Source organism: Tachypleus tridentatus, unplaced genomic scaffold (assembly GCF_004210375.1).
Source record: "Tachypleus tridentatus isolate NWPU-2018 unplaced genomic scaffold, ASM421037v1 Hic_cluster_2, whole genome shotgun sequence".
In the NCBI taxonomy this organism is placed as follows: Eukaryota; Metazoa; Arthropoda; class Merostomata; order Xiphosura; family Limulidae; genus Tachypleus; species Tachypleus tridentatus.
The window spans coordinates 9,815,088-9,835,526 of NW_027467782.1; the positions used below are offsets into that span (position 1 = coordinate 9,815,088).

General features: G+C 34.7%; 1 protein-coding gene across 1 annotated transcript in view; it reads left to right on the forward strand.

Moving 5' to 3' along the window:
- The window catches only part of LOC143243281 (anoctamin-4-like), a 423,249-nt gene that overhangs the window by 110,791 nt on the left and 292,019 nt on the right, over positions 1-20,439 (forward strand). The window lies entirely within an intron of this gene.

Consider the following 20,439-nt stretch of genomic DNA (forward strand, 5'->3'; position numbering starts at 1 on the left):
CGTGACCTATAAAATCACTTAGCTGAGTCATGTAAGCGAGATTTGCAATATAGATTAGTTAATTAATCACATTTGATAGTTTTCCGTACCATTAAAACAGTCGAAATTTCTATTGGACTTAAATTATTTTATATAACTTAAATTATATTGACATATTAAAACTAACGCGCTCCCTAGTGGCTCAGCGGTATGTCTGCAGACTTACAATCCTAAAAACCGGGTTTCGATACCCATAGTGGGCAGGGCACAGATAGCCCTCTGTGTAGCTTTGTGCTTAGTTCAAAACAACAACTTGAAGCTAACGCATTGTAGCTCTTGTCACTGACTTGTGGTGTATATTCACAAAATTTAAATATAAAAAATATCCTGCATATCTTAAGCCTACTGTTGTGTTTTAGACAGCAGGGGTATTAGTGGTAATTTAAAGGGAAGATATATTAGGTATCAATACGGAAAAAAAATAGGGTAAAGATACCAGACGTTCCAATAAAATAAACTGTGCATACCCTTTAAAGTGTTATTGAGTTTGTGAGAAATTAGTTTTGAACGTTTTCTTTATAGATATATACAGGCTCAAAATAATTTCTCAAGCAAATTAACAAGTTCATAAGAATTGAAAAATACCACGATAATTTTGTTGTTAAAATATATTGTTAATTGTTATTTTACAATAGAGCAATGAGAAGTGGGTTATTTTTATAGTAAAAGCCACTGAATTTAGTTTATGTTATTTTAATTATTTGATTAGATGATTCGTTATAATTTTTAATGCGTCAAGAAAGCGACATGTTAAACTCATTTAAATTAATAACAAATTAATTAATCAAATTAATCAGTTGTAATAACAAATGTTATCAAATAACTTTCAGTAAAATTTACACCACAGTTCAGTTTTTAAAAAGGTTAGAACCTTACTAAACAAAGGTAAAGTTATTGTAAAATAACATACAGACATATATATTATGATACCATGGTTTATATGATTTTATGGACTAAAAAGCATAGTTTGGACTCCCCGAAAATATTCTATAGAAATCGTAAAGAAGAATCTTAAAAGTCAATCATGCCGAAATTCTATAAATAAGATAAGTTCAAGTTTGACTGTGTGGGTATTTGGGTATTGATGTTGTTAAATACCCAGGAGGGTCAGGTACATTTGACCTCTTCCTCCCTCCCGAACGATTATAGCGTCTGTCTTTAGGGTTGTTTTTTTTTTAAAGCTTTGGGCCAGAGTAAAAGTATAACATCATACTCAGGTCCATTTCAGGGCTCAGTCCATGCATGGACGAACAAGAAGTTTTTTTGTTTTTTTCCATTTAATTTTTTTTTTTTTGTATTTTCATATATATATATTTTTTTTGTATTTTTTCTCCTTTTCTCGATTGAGAGAATGCTACTACTACTTGTAGTAACACAAACACTCACACAGAAAAGAAAGTAATAATAATTATTATTATTCAATACTTGAATAATAATTCAAAAGAGAAGAAAATAAAAATAAAAGAAACAAGGACTAAGTGTCTAGTGCATAGTGGCCAGCTTGTGTTACATTTCTTAAATATATGTTAAAAGGGGAGAGGTATTTAGTACCATTTACATCATGTACGTGATATCTGTCGAGATCACACATTAAGTTATTTTGTGCCAATTCTTATTGAAATATTTTAGAGAATTATGCAAGAGTCTTTCAGCTATTGTATCTATGTTTGCGTACTTGTGCATGAATGTGGTTGAGGTGCTACGTGGTACTTTGTATGCTGAAGTTAGTACAGAATTTTGTATACGTTGAAGTTTCTGTACATGTGTGGGTGCTATGTTAATCCAGGCAGGTGATGCATATTCTATTGTTGGTCTAATGTACGTTTTGTAGATTTTAAGTATGTTGTCTGGTGATGTTCCTTGGATTTTACCTGAAAGACTTCTTGCATAGTTTGCTCTTTCCAGATTCGTATCAGTACATTTTAATATGTGGTAGCCACGTTAATTTTGAGTCATAGGTTAGACCTAGAAATTTAGCAGAAGTAGCAGTCAGTAAAAGTGATCCATTCATATAGAGTTTTGGTGGATCTTTTTCAGCTTATTCAGTCTGCTGAATACTATGACTTGGGTTTTGGAATATTAATTTTGATTCTGTATTTCTGGCAGTATTCTTCGATGTTATTTAGGACTGGTTGTAGGTTCGTTGCTGCTATTGACGGAGTGGGGGCACTTTTCCAGACTGCTACATCGTCAGCGAACTGTGATGCATAACCTAAATTTAGGTCCGACAGAGGCATATTACTCACGTACATGATAAATAATATAGGGCTAACAACCCCTTCCTGCGGGACTCCTGCTTCGGGTGAAAAGGACCCTGAGTGGGCCCCATTTACATTTACTTTACACATTCTGTTATCCAGGAAGTTGGACAGCCAGCGAATAGTTTCCTGGGGTAATGCCATTTCAAGCAATCTATGTCTTAAGCCGTTATGCCACACTGTGTCAAATGCTTTCTCAATGTCGAGAAAGCAAGCTACAGTGCATTCTTTTTTTGTTGAAGCTGTCGGTAATTGATTCTGTAAGTCGAATCAGGTGGTCTGTAGTTTGGCGGTTTTTCGAAATCCGTTTTGAATTTCTGGTAATTTTGAATTTTCTTCTAAGTAAACTGACAGACGATTACTAATTATCCTCTCTAATACTTTGCCAATACAACTGGTTGCTTAATCGGGCGGTAGTTGTTTGGTTTATTCGCTGACTTTCCTTCTTTCTGGAACATTAATACTATTGCTTCCTTCCAAGAAACGGGATATATCCAGCTGATAGTGAGAGATTAAATAACGCTGTTAGGTGTTCATATAATCTCTGAGTGCCTTGTTTTAGGAGGATAGCTTGAATACCATCTTCTCCAGGAGCTTTGTTTTTTGTGTTTTTAATAGCAGTTACTACTTCTGTAACAGTGATATGTTTTACCAGTTGATGAGTGCTCCAGTCTTTTGTTTTTTTTCTTGGTGTGTAATATTGTTGACTGGAAATTTAGGTGTAAAAATGCTTCTGTTTTGGTCAATAAAGTTTGTGACTGTATTATAAAAGTATCTGTTCATGTCTGGTTCATGATGTGTTTTGAACGTGTTTTCTAGGTGTTTTTAAATATCTCGGCTTTTTCTGTGTTAGTGTATGCTGTTTCTCCATCCAGTTCCAGTGGTGGATATACTGTGTTTGTTGTTCCTGTGTTTGTAAATCTTTTCAAATGTGTCCAGAATTGTTTAGGATCAGTTTTATGATTTAGATCGGAACAGAAGGTGTCCCAGTTTTCTTGTTTCTGTTGTCTGATTAAGTTTCGTATTTTATTTCTTATTGTGTTTATCTGAGTTTTAAGTGTGGGGTTTCGATTTTGAATGTACTGTCTGCGGAGTATACGTCTGTTTTTAATTAAGTGTATTATATCTTTATGTGGTTGCCATGAATGAGTTGTTGTGAAGTGTTTTGTTTCGGTATCGAACTGTTGGCTGCATGTTTTAGACACTCAGAGATGATATGACAGTATGCATCTATATCTGATGCGTCCGCGGCAATATGTAGTACTTCTGGAGGTAAGGTTTCATTTAATATAGTTTGGAAAACTGGCCAATTAGCTTTTTTTTGTAGTTCAGTTTGTCTCTCACTATGATTTTATTTAAGTGGGGGGTGAGATTGAAGATACACCAAACTGGAAGGTGGTCACTATCTATATCGTGACCAACATGAAAATTTACAATTTGCGACTCATATTTGACGAACACAGGCATAGGTCCAGTATTTCGCTGGTGCCATGTGCGTACGAGATATGTGTCGGTGTTGCATCGTTTAATAAAGTCATGTTTGATTCGTCCAGAAATTGATAAAGTAATTTGCCATTTGCGTTTGAGCAACGACAGTTGAATGCTATATGTTTACTGTTTAGGTCGCCGATAATAATAAGATTACAGTTGCTATTATACAATATATTCAATAGATTTACATCTAACACGGTACTAGGCGAGCAGTAGATGCCCGCCACAGTAACGTCTGTCTGATTTTGCGTTTTTACATTAATAACTATAGATTCATTACTGGAAGGGATAGTAAGTTCCTGAACTATAAGTTCAGTCTTATACAATAATAAAAGACCTCTGTTTGGATCTCTATTATCCTTCCTGTCATGTCTAATAGTAGAGTAGCCGTTTAATTTAAATCTATGGTAGTTATATAGAAGAGTTTCACTAATTATGATTACATCAGGTTTTATGGAGCTTGTTGTATCTTCAATCTCATGTTTCTTGGAAGCAAGAGCACCCTGGATATTGATGTGTAGAACTGTGAAGTTATCCATGTCTAGTAGAGTTTATGATGGAGGTTAAAATTTGCGGCAAGAACTTGTGTATGTTTTTCAATATGATTTTAACAATTATGTCTGTGAGACTGTTGGTGTTTGTGGGATTTGTATATTCTGCCATTATTTCCGAGAAGGTGGAAGTTATGGCAGTTGTCAATGTTGTTTCAATTGTTGTTGGTTGTGTATTTGAGGTGGTTTTGGTATTTCCTCTTCACTTGGTAATGGTTTTTCATGTCGGGATGATGAATTTTAACCACTGCAGCGTATGTGTTTGTCTGTGTAGTTGTACTTTGTGGTGCTGGAGTGGTAGGTGTGGGTTCCTTAATTGTTCGTGGTGGTGGCGGCTTGTTCATGTTGGGATTTTAATTTCGTATAAGTGTGTCTTTATGGATTTATATTTCTGGCAACCTTTATAATTTGCCGTGTGTTCTTCCCCACAATTGCAGCATTTGGGTTTGGGGTTCTGTTTTGTACACTGTGTAATGTGGTGATTCTCCCCACAGCCCACACAACGCGCATTTGCTTGGCATGCAAATAAGATAAGTAGAAATTGATTAGATATTTTGAATTTCGCGCCAAGCTACTCGAGGGCTATCTGTGCTAGCCGTCCCTACTTTAACAGTGTAAGACTAGAGGGAAGGTAGCTAGCTAGTCATCATTACCAATTGCTAACTCTTGGGATACTCTTTTACCAACGAATAGTGGGATTGACCGTCATATTGTAACGCCCCCGCTGCTGAAAGGGCGAGCATGTTTGGTGCGACCAGGATTCGAACCCACGACCCTCGGATTACGAGTCGAATGTCTTAACTCACTTGGCCATGCCGGGCCTTGTATATCAGAAAAAAAAAACATAGTTGTTATCTTTCGACAAACCTTAACACAGGTGAGAATTTAAAGAACATATAACAATAATGAACATATTTCATTAGATATCCATGAACAGACGTAGTAAAGATAATCACAATCTATATTAATACAAAAGTTAAACAGAACTAGAAAGATTTAGGACCAAATCTATGCACTAGAATTATGTTTGGTAAAAATGTCTATTATACATATAAAAACGCCTGGTATGGGTAGAGAAAGCACTATGTAGAGGAGCGAACAACATTTCGACTTTTCTTCAGTCTTCGTCAGGTTCACAAAGAAAGAAAGAAGTTACTGATCGATAGCTGACCACATGTTTGAAGGCGATTGTGTAATTGAGTGTTGCCCCCCCGCTAGTGCAGCGGTAAATCTACGGACTTACAACGCTAAAATCAGGAGTTCGATTTCCCTTGGTGAGCTCAACAGATAGCCCGTTCTGGCTCTGCTATAAGAAAACACACAGTTGAGTGTAGTGCTTACCAAATGACTAATTCGAGTTATTCAGACTTTATAGCTAATGGCAGGTGGTTAAGGCACTCGACTCCTAAGCTAAGAGTCGCGGGTTCGAATTCCTGTCGCACCAATCATGCTCGCCCTTTCAGCCGTAGAGACGTTATAAGGTGACGGTCAATCCCATTATTCGTTGGTAAAAGAGTAGAGTAGCCCAAGAGTTGGCGGTGGGTGGTGATGACTAGCTGCCTTCCCTCTAGTCTTACACTGCTAAATTAGGGACGGATAGCGCAGATAGCCCTTGTGTAGCTTTTAGCTTTGCGCGAAATTCAAAAGAAACAAATAATATTTCACATGTGATCATTTTTATAAATTATTACTTTTATATAGTATTTTATAAAATATTTTTTTTATAAACACTAGGAAATAATCAGTCATTTTCATTCGACTTGGTATGTTATAATGTTTAACGTTGTTTCTAATTTTTCTATAGTAAGTAGAAACCAGAATGTCAAAATAGTCCTAAACCTCTGGCAAGTAATTGTAAACAAATAATATAGCACAGACACTTTAATAGTCAGTAGGTAATTAAGATATACATTGTCTTATTTCAACATACAGTGACAGAGAATTTAGGTGAAAAACAAACAAAAAAACAGGTAATTACCAGAGGTCACTTTTTTTTTTTTAGTTAGCTCATATTAAATGTTCAAGTATGTGTTTTTTTTTCTTATAGCAAAGCCACATAAGGCTATCTCCCGAGTCCATCGAGGAGAATCGAACCCAAATTTGATATGGCACCAACACTTATCATGCGTAAACTTTGTCCATAAAACATTAATTTCAAACAGCGAAAGGTATTCTTGCATTGTCACATTAACAATGAACAATATGTGGCGAAATTTTGCTCTGTTATATTTTATTGTGAGATAGCAAAATAGAAGTAAAGATATGTTTCTGTGAAATGCTGCTCATAAATTGGTATTTCAAATAAACACACCTCAACACGAGACGCTAGAGTGATGATTAAAAGTTGCATAGAAAACCATAAAAAAACACTAATTATTTATATTTAATGAAAATATATCTGCAGCCTCTAACTAATTACTAAACGTTATCAATTATATTATTTCTTATCTTGAAGACTGAGTGATAATCTTATTATTTGTTATATCGATCATGTAAAAAAAATTGTGAACATTTCTCACTAGGTTATTTTGCACATTTATCGTAATACAATTTGGAATTCTGCACCCTTGCATTACATACACTTTGTACAGATATATTCGAGTTATTGTCATAAATAGTCATCAGATGGCGCCAACAGATAAAAGTAAAACAATTCTTTTTGTCTTTTGCAGTTTAAATCTTATAAAATTGTACAAACAATTTATCCACACTACTATTAACCTGGAATTTCAACACCCAGTCTAGAAGTTTCTGTCCAGAAGTAATCAAATGGTTTATCTAAGACACGGGAGGGTGCTTTAGTTTTCACGTGATTTTAAAAGACAAATGGTTGAAAGACATAGATATGTCTGAAAAAAAGGTTACGCTCCCAGTGATGGACGACAGTTCCTATTTTTGACACAAACAAAGCATAACACTAGCATAAGCAAATGTTTCCTGGAGACAAGGGAACATCACCGCCTCACTCTAAACGAAAAAGAGCCATGTTTCAATTTGTCAACTATCTGAAGAAGTTGTTTTATATTCTATATGTATAGGATTCCTATAATGTGTCGTGAAATATTCGAATACTTATAATATGAATACTTTTTTTTCTGGATATATCAATGAAAGTGAGGAAAACACGAATCATTGGTTGATGAAAATGAACACCAGGGGCCGTTATCTGCTCTCAGATACACAGAGCTGTTTCTCATAATTTATTCAGTATATAAATACATAAATACGTACATAGCTTCAGGGATAGAGACTTAGATATTAAAATAGAAGAAATAAAACATCCGATTGAAAAACTACTCTATAAATCTGTAATTTGAAGAATCACCAGTCACTCGTGATTGGGGCCCGGCATGGCCAGGTAGGTTAAGGCGTGCGACTCGTAATCCGAGGGTTACGGGTTCGAATCCCGGTCGCACCAAACATGCTCACCCCTTCAACCGTGGGGGCGTTATAATGTGACCGTCAATCCCACTATTCATTGGTAAAAGAGTAGCCCAAGAGTTTGCGGTGGGTGGTAATGACCAGCTGTCTTCCCTCTGGTCTTACACTGCCAAATTAGGGATGACTAGCGCAGATAGCCCTCGAGTAGCTTTGTGCGAAATTCAAAACAAAAACAAGAAAATAAAACAAACTTGTGATTGATGATTAAATGGTACAGCGGACAAGTTATGAAATTATGAATGGTTGTTGTTTTTATTCGTAAACTTTTAAGGATTACTTTACCAGAAAGAACAACAACTTCTGTATTAGTTTCGCTTCGTTTTATATAAATTTCTACGTTTTAACTAAATTTTCTTTGTTTTTATCTTGATTTAAAATTTTCGTGTGTAAAAATACAGCCAACACTCTGATTGTTTGTTTGTTTTGAAATTTCGCACAAAGCTACTCGAGGGCTATCTGTGCTAGCCGTCCCTAATTTAGCAGTGTAAAAATAGAGGGAAGGCAGCTACTTATCGCCAACTCTTGGGCTACTCTTTTACCAACGAATAGTGGGATTGACCGTAACATTATAACGTCCTCATGGCTGAAAAGGCGAGTATGTTTGGTGTGACGGGGATTCGAACCCGCGACCTTCAGATCATGAGTCGAGTGCCTTAACCACCTGGCCATGCCGGGCCCCTACTCTTGGGATACTTGTTTACAAACTAAAATTGAGATTGAAAGTGAGATTATAACGCCCTAACGGCTGAAAGGGCGACCATGTTTTGTGGGACGGGAATTGAAACCCGCGACTCGCAGATTGTGAGTCGACCGTTTTAACCGCCAGGCCATGTGAAGTCTGTTCATTTCGGAAAGAGAAAATATATTCACAATCAAGTTTAGGCTTCAGATAATAAAGACGGATTATTAAACCAATATGAGAATTAATGCTTGAGCGATAATACAAAATTACCATCATACAAATCGGACCTGAAATACCAAAACACTTATATGCCGAAACACAATTGAGTGATTTATTACAAAAGAATTTACAGCACCTTATATCATTCAAATACTGTAGAAACACTTTGATATCCTACGAGCGCATGCTACAAATAACAGAGCTTTCTATTGTAATTGATTTATACATAATTGGTTAGTATTTTAAATTCCAATTAACAGTAATTATTCGAACGTTTAAATTTCATTATGGATAACAGTCTGGAGAACTACAGTACTAAATATGGCAGTAGTAATTAAATATATCTCATTATAGTTTTGTAGATCTTGTCTACTATTTTATGCCTAGTCCTAAAAATTGTTCTAAGTATTATAATAATTTACTTTTAAATTAATTATTTTTCTTTAATACATATTCACGATATTGTTATTATTTCTGTTATCGGTTCGTGTAATTTTTAAGTGAATTAGTTCATGAATGTAAACTGTTTGTTTGTTTTGGAATTTCGCGCAAAGCTACACGAGGCCTATTTGCGCGAGCCGTCCCTAATTTAGCAGTGTAAGACCAGAGGGAAGGCAGCTAGTCATCACCACCGAGCTACTATTTTACCAACGAATTGTGGGATTGACCGTCACATTATAACGCCCCCACGGCTAAAAGGGGCGAACATATTTGGTGCGATGGGGATTCGAACCTGGAATGTAAACTGTAAATCGCTCAGTTGTTATTACTGTTGAATATCTTGTTAGTGTTAGTCGGCTAGGGTGGTTTTAATTAAACACCAGCGACACAAGAGAAAATTAATGACACATTTTGTTCAGAGAGAACGTTCACTGAAACATCAAAATGATAAAAGATAATGAAACATTATATTTCTCCACCACTGATCTCGAAAACTTTGAAATATGTTTCTTTAGTATCTTCGTGTTAGAACAATTTTTCGAAGATTGTTTATTGCTGTAATTTTCAATTTGCGTCCATTTTATTATAGATAGATTTTAATTTTATTTTTCTGACTCATCACAAAGTATCTTAAAAATGAACAGAGAGTTAACGACAATGTGTTGTTTTGTACAGAATATTATTTTAAAAAATTATGTTGGTTTCTTAATTTGATTAACGGCGAACAGTTCCGTGTTTCTGTGTTTGTGTCCTAACTTACTTTGGAATGGTTTATGTTAAAGACCATAAGACTTATTCTATTCTCCTGATACTGTGAAGACACGTGTTTATTTAGATGAATTCATTATGGAGATTATCCCTTGGGAAATCTGTTAAAAGCAAGTGATATGTAACAATGAGTATAATATTGTCCTTTTCAGGAGTGGATAGATAAACGGTGTTCTTACGTAGCTAACGGCGTTTGTTAAGTTGCTTACTTGAAATTAATACATTTTCGAATTGCAAGCGTGCTATCTATCGATAAGGTGAGGGAGTTCTGTTAACTTATTAAAACTGAAACTGCTGAGTCCTTACAATTTTGTTTTGTCAGCGAATTTTTGACATTAGAGAACATTACCAATTATACGTATATGTAAGCCTTTTCTTATGAATGTGAAATGTAACATTATACTAACAGCTGCTGTTGCAATGTTGTTTTTTTATTTCTGAATTTTCCTCAAAACTAGACTAGGGTTATTTACAATGGTAGTGCAAGACTTCAATAAAGGTAGCTAGTCATCGATAACCACCGCCAACTCTTGGGGTACTCTTTTAACAACGAATAGTGGGATTGATCGTCACAGTATAACGCCCCTACGGCTGAAAGGACGAGCATGTTTGTTGGGACAGGGACTCGAACCTTTTCCCTTCAGATTATGAGTTGAGGGCCTTAACCACCTGGTCATGCTGGGCCTCGTAGCAATGAGGTTACGTTAATATCAGAGGCAGTTATTTCTAAATGAATTCAAGACCTCTAAATTATATTTGAAACTAGGAATTATTGGTTCTCTTCGATTAAAATAATGTGATTTATAAAGAAGCAAGTTGAAGAACATTGCTTGAACTGAGACAAGGAAATAATTTCACGTGGTGCTGAGATTTATTATTTTAATTATCTCGATATATCCACAAAATTCGATCGAAAATGAGACAAGTTTCCTCATTGTTAAGCGATGTTCCTTGAGCATTTGTTTATAACTAATTGCAGTATTGAAATTAACAAGTTGTACGACGAATCTACGAAAAGAGTAAAAATAATATTTAGTTTCGAGAATAATAGACAATTTCTATTATTTGATGATGTATCAATATTTATATGAATATTAAGTGTATTGATAATTTGATTTCGTAATGCTCTGCTAACAAACGCACACCAATTAAACTAATGCAGTATCGTATGTGTTCTCATTCTACTCGAATCATGTTATTAGTACGTTTAAGAACGTAGTTTGTAAGTGTTTATTGGTAAAAGTGTACGAGCATTTCATCCGTAAATAACGTTTAACTGAAACAGGTGAATATATATATAACCAAACGCCAATTACTACTTAATTTAACATTCAACTCATTGAAGTGAACGTTTATCGCCGCAAATTACAGCATTTATTATCGAATAACAAAGAACTCTATAGGAAATTGGTAATCACAGTTCTGAGACTCGTGATATTCTAATGTTTCGTCATAAACTACGCTTTATAATTTTTGAACAGTTGAGTACACACAGAAGAATGTTCAGAATTTAAGTTGCACAGTATATTAAAAGTTGCACATAATATGATTCTTAACATCACGTATTATACTATAGTGCAGTTTCAAGCCTTGTGCTTAAAATACTTTTCTTTAATCGTGTTTTATTATTTGTGAAACACCAAAGTTCAAGTTAACAGTTAATTATGTCAGTTAAAACACAGTCTTTCGTGAAATTCAGTTCATTTTTTTCTTTCTAAGTGTAATGTTCATACGCATTTATTAACAGGTAAAATTGCACAAAATTTAAATATATATAATAAAGAAATATAATGGGAACATATTACTTACATCTATTTAGTGTTCATCTTATAGTATGATTTGAATTTCGCACAAAGCTACACGAGGGCTGTCCGCGCTATCCGTCCCTAATTTAGCAGTGTAAGACTAGAGGGAAGGCAGCTAGTCATCACCACCCACCGCCAACTTTTGGGCTACTTTTTACAATAAACAGGTAGTCAAATATTATGGTAAACATTTGTGCTCTATACCTTAATTTAATGGTAACATCCACCAAAAATGTACCTTAATACATCGTATGTAGGAAAAACTATATAACTTCATTTCGTATGGTACCCTATACAAAGAACATTGTGGACACAAAGATATTAGTATGTGGCAAACTTAATTTCAATGCTTTTCTTTGTTCCTACATGATATCCCTAATACCAGCTACACGTACACGATATGTAATTAACATACTATTTAATAGAAAGTCTATATGAGCTTAACCCTAAAAGTACAGGGGCAAAGAGATTATGTATTCACGTCATTCCCGTCTTCTGCCATCTGTATAATTTGAGTTTTGCGCAGTGTACTACGCAACTGACTCTAGTAAACCCGCTGTATGGTCAATCGAACGCAAGGAAGATAACATCGAGTGAATATGTTGTTGTTTTTTTTCCAAATGAACATATTTTAATATGCAGAAACACAGACATTTTGCGTTTTTATTCGCAATTGAATCTCTCATTTGTTGTCGTATGAGCTCATATAGATTATTAAATTTAATGATACATTTACAGCTTTTTTTGTAACTATTTCAGGCTTAGCTAACAGAGGATACTTACCACGAATACCACACAGATCAAAACAATAGTAGGCGTCATTTATACTTAAAACATCGTTCAACTTTGCAGAAAAAAATGTTTAAGAAGATAACACGTAATTAAAGTTAATAAATATGTATCAATTATTACATTGTTCTTAAAATTATAAGATATTATAAATCTTCCCCTTCTAAAATAAAGGCATTATAGATAAAATAATACATCTTACTTTTGCTGTATGGTAGGCACTTGCCCTAAATTATAATACACTCGCTAGAATGCTATTCCAAACTGATACCCACTAATATAGTTGTAGGTAGCACAAAGTGGTTGAGTAGCAAGATGTAAGAAAAACAGAATGACTCTATGTATGAGTTAAGGGTCGCTTAACGTCGTAATTTGTACAGTTGTGGCGTCAGTAAAACGTGTGCATGCCATGAATCACGAGAAGAATTAAGAACTGTTTAGGTTACAATATAGTAGGACATATGAACTTCTAAAGGGGGAATTTAAAATATCTGTTACTATTGATAAAGGTTTTATTTACTATTGAAATAGAACACTTTCGGATACACTGGGCAAGTACATTTAGTATTAAAATTAAGTAATACATCATAGCTTAATTTGTTTTCTATCGATGATTGTAGGTATTACCTGGTATTTGGGATGAAATTACAAACCCTTAGGTACTTCTGTACCTAGATGGTGCTACTACATGACATTAACAAGTATTTCTACTACTGTTCCTGCAAGAGGCTACAACATGACTTTAACAAATATCGATACAACCGCTGCCACAAGGTGTTGCTACATGACATTAACAGGTATTTGTACTACGTTCCTACAAGAAGCGGCTGCATGACATTAATAGGTATTTGTACTACATTCCCACAGGTGCTGCTATATGACATTAACAGGTATTTGTGCTATTGTTCCCACAAGGTGCTGCTACATGACATTAATAGGTATTTGTACTACATTCTCACAGGTGCTGCTATATGACATTAACAGGTATTTGTACTATGTTCCTACAAAAGTACATGACATTAATAGGTATTTATACTATTGTTCCGACAAGGAGCTGCTACATGACATTAATAGGTATTTGTACTATTGTTCCCTCAAGGAGCTGTTACATGATATTAATAGGTATTTGTACTATGTTCCCACAAGGTGCTGCTACATGACATTAATAATTATTTGTACTATGTTCCCACAAGGTGCATGCTACATGACATTAACAGGATTTTTGCTACTATATGACTTTAACAGGTATTTGTACTATGTTCCTACAAGGAACATGATATTAATAGGTATTTGTACTATTGTTCCCACACATGACATTAATAGGTATTTGTACTATTGTTCCCACAAGGTGCTGCTGCATGACATTAATAGAGGTGCTGCTACATGACTTTAACAGGTATTTGCACTATTGTTCCCTCAAGTACATGACATTAATAGGTATTTGTACTCCCACAAGGTGCATGAAATTAACAGGTATTTGTACTGTTCCCACAAGGAGCTGCTTCATGACATTAGGTATTTGTATTGTTCCCTATGACATTAATAGGTATTTGTACTATGTTCCCACAAGGTGCATGACATTAACAGGTATTTGTACTACGTTTCCACAAGGAGCTGCTACATGACATTAATTGGTATTTGTACTACATTCCCACAGGTGCTGCTATATGACATTAACAGGTATTTGTACTATTGTTCCCTCAAAAAGCTGCTAAATGACATTAATAGCTATTTGTTCTATGTTCCCACAAGGTGCATAACATTAACAGGTATTTGTACTACGTTTCACAAGGAGCTGCTACATGACATTTATTGGTATTTGTACTATTGTTCCCTCAAGGAGCTGCTACATGACATTAATAGGTATTTGTACTATGTTCCCACAAGGTGCATGACATTAACAGGTATTTGTACTATTGTTTCCACAAGGTATATGACATTAATAGGTATTTATACTATTGTTCCCACAAGGTGCTGCTGCATGACATTAATAGGAATTTGTACTGTATTCCCACAGGTGCTGCTATATGACTTTAACAGGTATTTGTTCTATCGTTTCCACAAGGAGCTGCTACATGACATTAATTGGTATTTGTACTTCATTCCACAGGTGCTGCTATATGACATTAATAGGAATTTGTACTATATTACCACAGGTGCTGCTATATGACTTTTACAGGTATTTGTACTGTTGTTTCCACAAGGTACTGCCACATGACATTAATAGGTATTTGTACTATTGTTCCCACAAGCAGCTGCTACATGACATTAATAGGTATTCGTACTATGTTTCTATTTTCAAGCTGAATAGACATTTGCGGTAATGACATTCTTCAAGTAGCATGTTTTTAAGAATGACACTTTTTTACGAACCCAATAAAGAACTTCCTACTAACATCAGTGGTACTGATTGAAAACTTAGGACGTAACGCTTTAACAGATCTGTAGTGTTTGTCCAATTTTGGTGTTGTGTCCCAGTGAACATTTTTGAAACAAAGAATATAAAGGCTGTGATTTGTAAATTATCACATAGATTCTGGGTATTAATTATTTGTAGTAACACGTTTTAATTAACATACATTATTAATAACTTATTCAAAGAGTATAAATAGTAAGATACTTTCAGGTCTCTGTACATTATTTGTCCCTAATTATTATGTTATAAAATAGAGGTAAAGCAGTGACTTAACATCGTTCACCGCCAGGAGGCTGTGACACAGTTATCGAACCCAGCAGATGGCGTTGTATCCACCACGCCGTGCCAGTTAAACACACCAAGAAAAGATTTACGAATCTACTAAATGAAAACATTCTTTGAGTTCAACATTCTCAAAATGAAAACTAAGTTTAGACAGCTTGGACGGCTTTTCAGAAAAAAAAAATTAGTTATTTCGTTTTTTTTTGTAATCTGATACGAAATTAGTTTTTCAGGGAGATTAAAAACTGATCGCGTAGAACTTTCTTATTTTACTTCAGTGAAAGGTTCTTAAAACTGACAAAAACTAATAACCATGTATTAAGCCTTCAAGGATTATATATATACTTGATAAAGCGATGCTAGCAGATGAAATTGGTGATGTTTATAATATCATGGTTTATTACTTTATATTTTATGTTACTTTGTAGTTCTTCTGTTGTTAAACAGGATATTTAAATTTAATGAATTGTTGGCTTCCTGGGAAAATATTATTGTAAAATAATTTCATTTTCGCCACCTATAAGAAATTACATTCGGAATTTTTGGATTCAATACTGATTCGAAAAATTTTGTGATTTGTGATAAACAAGAGTAAGGAAGCGTTATGAATATACAATAATAAATTATTTAGAGGTTCGATTTTAACAATCTCTAGATTTAAAAGCTGGGGTTGGCCCAGCATGACCAGGTGGGTTAAGGCGTTCAACTCGTAATCTAAGGGTCGCGAGTTCGAATCCCCGCCGCATCAAACATGCTCGCCCTTTCACCATTGGGGGCGTTATAATGTGACGGTCAATCCCATTATTCGTTGGTAATAGAGTAGCCCAAGAGTTGGTGGTGGGTGGTGATGACTAGCTGTCTTCCCTCTAGTCTTACATTGCTAAATTAGGGACGGCTAACGCAGATAGCCCTCAAGTAGCTTTGCGCGAAATTCAAAAACAAACAAACAAGTTATTACAGGAGCTGTCATATCCCACAAGTTCGCTAAACGAGATTTAATTGATTTGTTGGTAATTAACATATATTGTCATTATGTTTTGAATTATTTTTGACTGAAACAATAGGCTTTAACTGAAAACAACAATAAAACAATACAATTATTTTAATTCTTTTATTTCTAATTGTTGTTTAGATATATTAAATATCTTAAAATGAAATGCAGGTTTACTGCTCTCTCTCTCTAGTAAAATATTAGTGTAATAGAAAGATATGAAAGCTGACACAAAAATATATTCTTATAATAACAGTCCAGAATTTCATTCCTTTTGTATAAAAATTTAACAGCTCGAATGTTTGCTTTACTGCATAGCTCTGCCTCAGAATATTTAATCCCATGTTCCAGTTCTTTCTTATTTTATGTCTCTTACAGCGCTCAGTGTAAAAAGCTGTTAATATTTAATAGTATTTTTGCTTGCAGTTTGTCTCCGATTTATCTGTAATCTTATTATGTATCTGGTAACCGCGTGTTTACTTCGGCCCACTAGAGAGGTCACTTGTGTTAACCACTCGTACCATTATACGGTAGTATGTTGTCCGTCAGTCAGCCAGTAGATACTGAAATGACATCACATGAGGGTCGCTTAATGTTGCAATTTGTACAGTCGTGGCGTCAGTGAAACGTGCTCATGCCATGAATCACGAGAAGGATTATGCACTCTTCAGGCTACAATAGAGTAAGACATATGAACTTTTAAAGTGGAAATTAAAAATATCTGTTACTAGTAATAAAGGTTTTATTTACTGTTGAAATATATTACTTTCGGACACACCTGGCAAGTACATTTGGTATTAGAATTAAATAATACATCATAACGTAATTGTTTTGTTCCGCTGATTTTAGGTACTATTTTCGGCAAATTTTATTTCAGAAGAATTAATCGATTTATAAATTTATTATCTAACAATTAAGATTAGTCATTTATCGCATAACAACGAAAGTTTGTAGAAAAGTACAGTGAACAGTTTTTGCAGCAACTTATAAAACCACAATACGCAGAAACTTGTAGAAAATGTGATAAATAAAGATTGTTGCGCGAAATAGGTTTGAAATGCTATGCCCTCAGCCTGCAGAAATAAGGTTGAATTTGTGCGTTTATTACAAGAATTATATTCGTGTAAAAAAGTAGCAGACACCAGATCTTATTCGGTTCAAAGTTGATATATGTGTATACATACATATGTGAATTTGCAATCTCTTTATAGTAACCAAATTGCTGAAATGTACGCACTTTCTACAGTTGCTATTCCAACTCTATTGTTTCGCGTCTTTCCAAAATATGATTTCTGCGTGTGTATAGTTAGAGCTTAGAAAACAATAATGAACGTTTCGAGTAGATATATACACTTGAAGACAAGTAGAAATATTGTTATGATGAATCATATGCTACGTTTTTTATGAAGTGTGATTTCCTTATGTATTAAGGCTTCATACAAGACGAATATAATTGTAAATGAAACATGAAAATGATACATAGCATTGAGAATATTACCTTTTGGACCCCTGGTAATGCAGAACAATAGAATTTGGACGCACGATACCGCAGAACATAACGTCTAGACGCCTGATAATGTAATACATTGTTACTCAGTGCTGAGTGATCAGTTTGGGTTTGTTTTCCGATTAAAAAAACTTACTGTGACAAGGTGTGAACTGGCAGAAACGTGTTTAGGTGTTATGCGTTAAATGAATTAATTTATATTTTCTATGTAGCAGGGATTTCTAAACTGGAGGCAAGAACACCACGAGAAATAGATGTCCAGGGACCAATTTGTTGTGGAAAAGTAGATTCAGTCGAGATGTGTAATGTTTTAAGTTTTTTGTGATATAAAGTTTGAAAATCAAAATATATAGTTAAGACACATTGCTAAAACATGTAGTTAAGACATGTAGCTGAGAAATGTTCAAATATGTGTTTAAAACATGTATTTAAGATATAGTTAATACATGTAGTTAAGACATATGGTTTAGACATAAGATAATTGATTATTTTGTAATTACAATTTAAAATTAGGTGCGCTCCTTTTCGTATTATCCTAACGTACCTTTCAAAAAGTGTAGCACATGTGTTTTTATGGTCTGTTTAGTTTAATATTAGATTAGAACCTTGTCATTCTATTTCTCTGATTTCTAAAATTTAATGTTTGAAAGTACGAAGTTGAAGACTGAAGCATTTGTCACTTCCACTTCATCAAAATAACTTAGACAGGCCTTACGATACGATTAAGTGAATTAATATCCTGATGTTATTACATAAGTATATACTTTGTGCATGGGTACTCTCTTACCTTGTATGTAATTATTATTTTAAAGAAGAAAAGTAGTTTTCCTCGAACATAACTAAACTAATATAATAGAATATTGTAATATTCACACTTTCATACCTTTCTAACATGTCTCTTGGAAAGACAGTGGTAAGTTTTCTGATCACAATACTAAAATTAGGGGGTTCGAGTCCCCTTGGTAGACACAGCAAATAGCCCCAAGTAGGAAAACACAGAAACAAATACACCTTTCTTACAGACTTTAATAACTGTTTGTTTCTTGTTAATCACCAGGCTACACAGAGGGCTATCTCTGCTCTGCCCACCAAGAGTTTCTAAATCTGGTTTCTTTCAGTTTGAGTCCGCTGACATATCGCTATGCTACTGGGGGGGGGGCATTAAATGATAAAACAAAGGTAGTCGAAGATACTGATTTGAAGTTAGAGTATTTCCTACCTTTCGGTTGTTTTTAATATATCTATTTTTATTCCTTCATAAACGGAATAAACAACTATAGATTTCTATTTATAAAAAAATATATTTTATTTTTACAGAACGTCTTATAGTTTTGTTGTTTTTTTTTAATTTCGCGTAGAGCTAATCGAGGACTATCTGAGCTAGCCGTCCCTAATTTAGCAGTGTAAGACTAGAGGGAAGGCAGCTAGTCATCACCACCCACCGCCAACTCTTGGGCTGCACTTTTTACCAACGAATAGTGGGATCGACCGTGTCATACAACGCCTCCACGCCTGTTTGATGCGACCGGGATTCGAACCCGCGAGTTACCAGTCAAACGCCTTAATATGCTTGGCCATGCCAGGCCGAATATTAGATTGTTGTTGTTTTGAATTAAGCACTAAGCTACACAAGGGGCTATCTGTGGTCTGCCCACCACGGGTATCGAAACCCGATTTTTAGCATTGTAAGTCACAGACATGCCGCTGAACCACTGGAGGGGCTTTTATACTTTTCTGAAACATGTTTTAGGTTGATGTTCGTGTCCTTAAGTGTGTCATTTTAAAACAGTGCAGGATATTAAAACTTGCGTGAGAAATGTGTATCACGCTGTGCTCTCTCTCTAAATCACTCGTGCAAGGATCGAATCGCTTCAGTAAAAATAACTTGGTAACACCAGTCGCTTAAGAGTTTCAACTTGGTATAAAGCAGGGTTGTACTTTAAGCACTACAGGTATACCATTGTATTGCTGCAGTATTTATACACATATATATAGCTTTCAAGCAGAACACTTGAGCTCTCCATACTGCTAGTAATCTTAGGATACGTTTTATGATCTTAAACATCTCTTAAGCCTTCTAATTAATAAATTTATCTATTTGTTATCATAATTGTTCGTTTTTACATATAATTCAGTGGAGTTAAAGCTGTTTCAAGTTAAGCAGAAAGCTACACAATGAGCTTTTTGTGCTCTGCTCACCACGGTTGTAAGTCCACAGATAACGTTCTGTCACTTAGCAGAAATATAAGTACTTTAATATATATATATACATTTCTTTTACAGAATGCTACTTTTGTGGCAAGACGAAAACATTGAAGTTAATATCTTATTCTTTAATTAAGGTAGCTAATTACAGTATTGTCATAAGTAGCGCCCACAAAGACAGTGATTCACATTAACATATGTGTATTTCTAGAAGAGAAAAACAAGCTTTATCCTGTTCAGTGCCGTAGACGAGATAACTCGTTCAAGCCGATCGGTAACACGGTGCCACGGACAAGTTAATTCTTTCTCAATAATGCCTAACTTTAACGCTAGATGCCAGTACCATACATGAATTTCACTTACTTACAAATTGTTTCACTTTCGATCCAAAATGGCGTCAGGAAAAAGTTACAAATTGAAGAAGCATCAGAGTTGTATTGTAGCAGCTGAAATACTTGGCAGTCAACAGGTTAAGCTTTATAGCCATAGCATAAGTAATAGCCGTAGCAACGTGCGTAAACAGTGGGAAAAATGCCCTTAGCAATAGGGGTAAA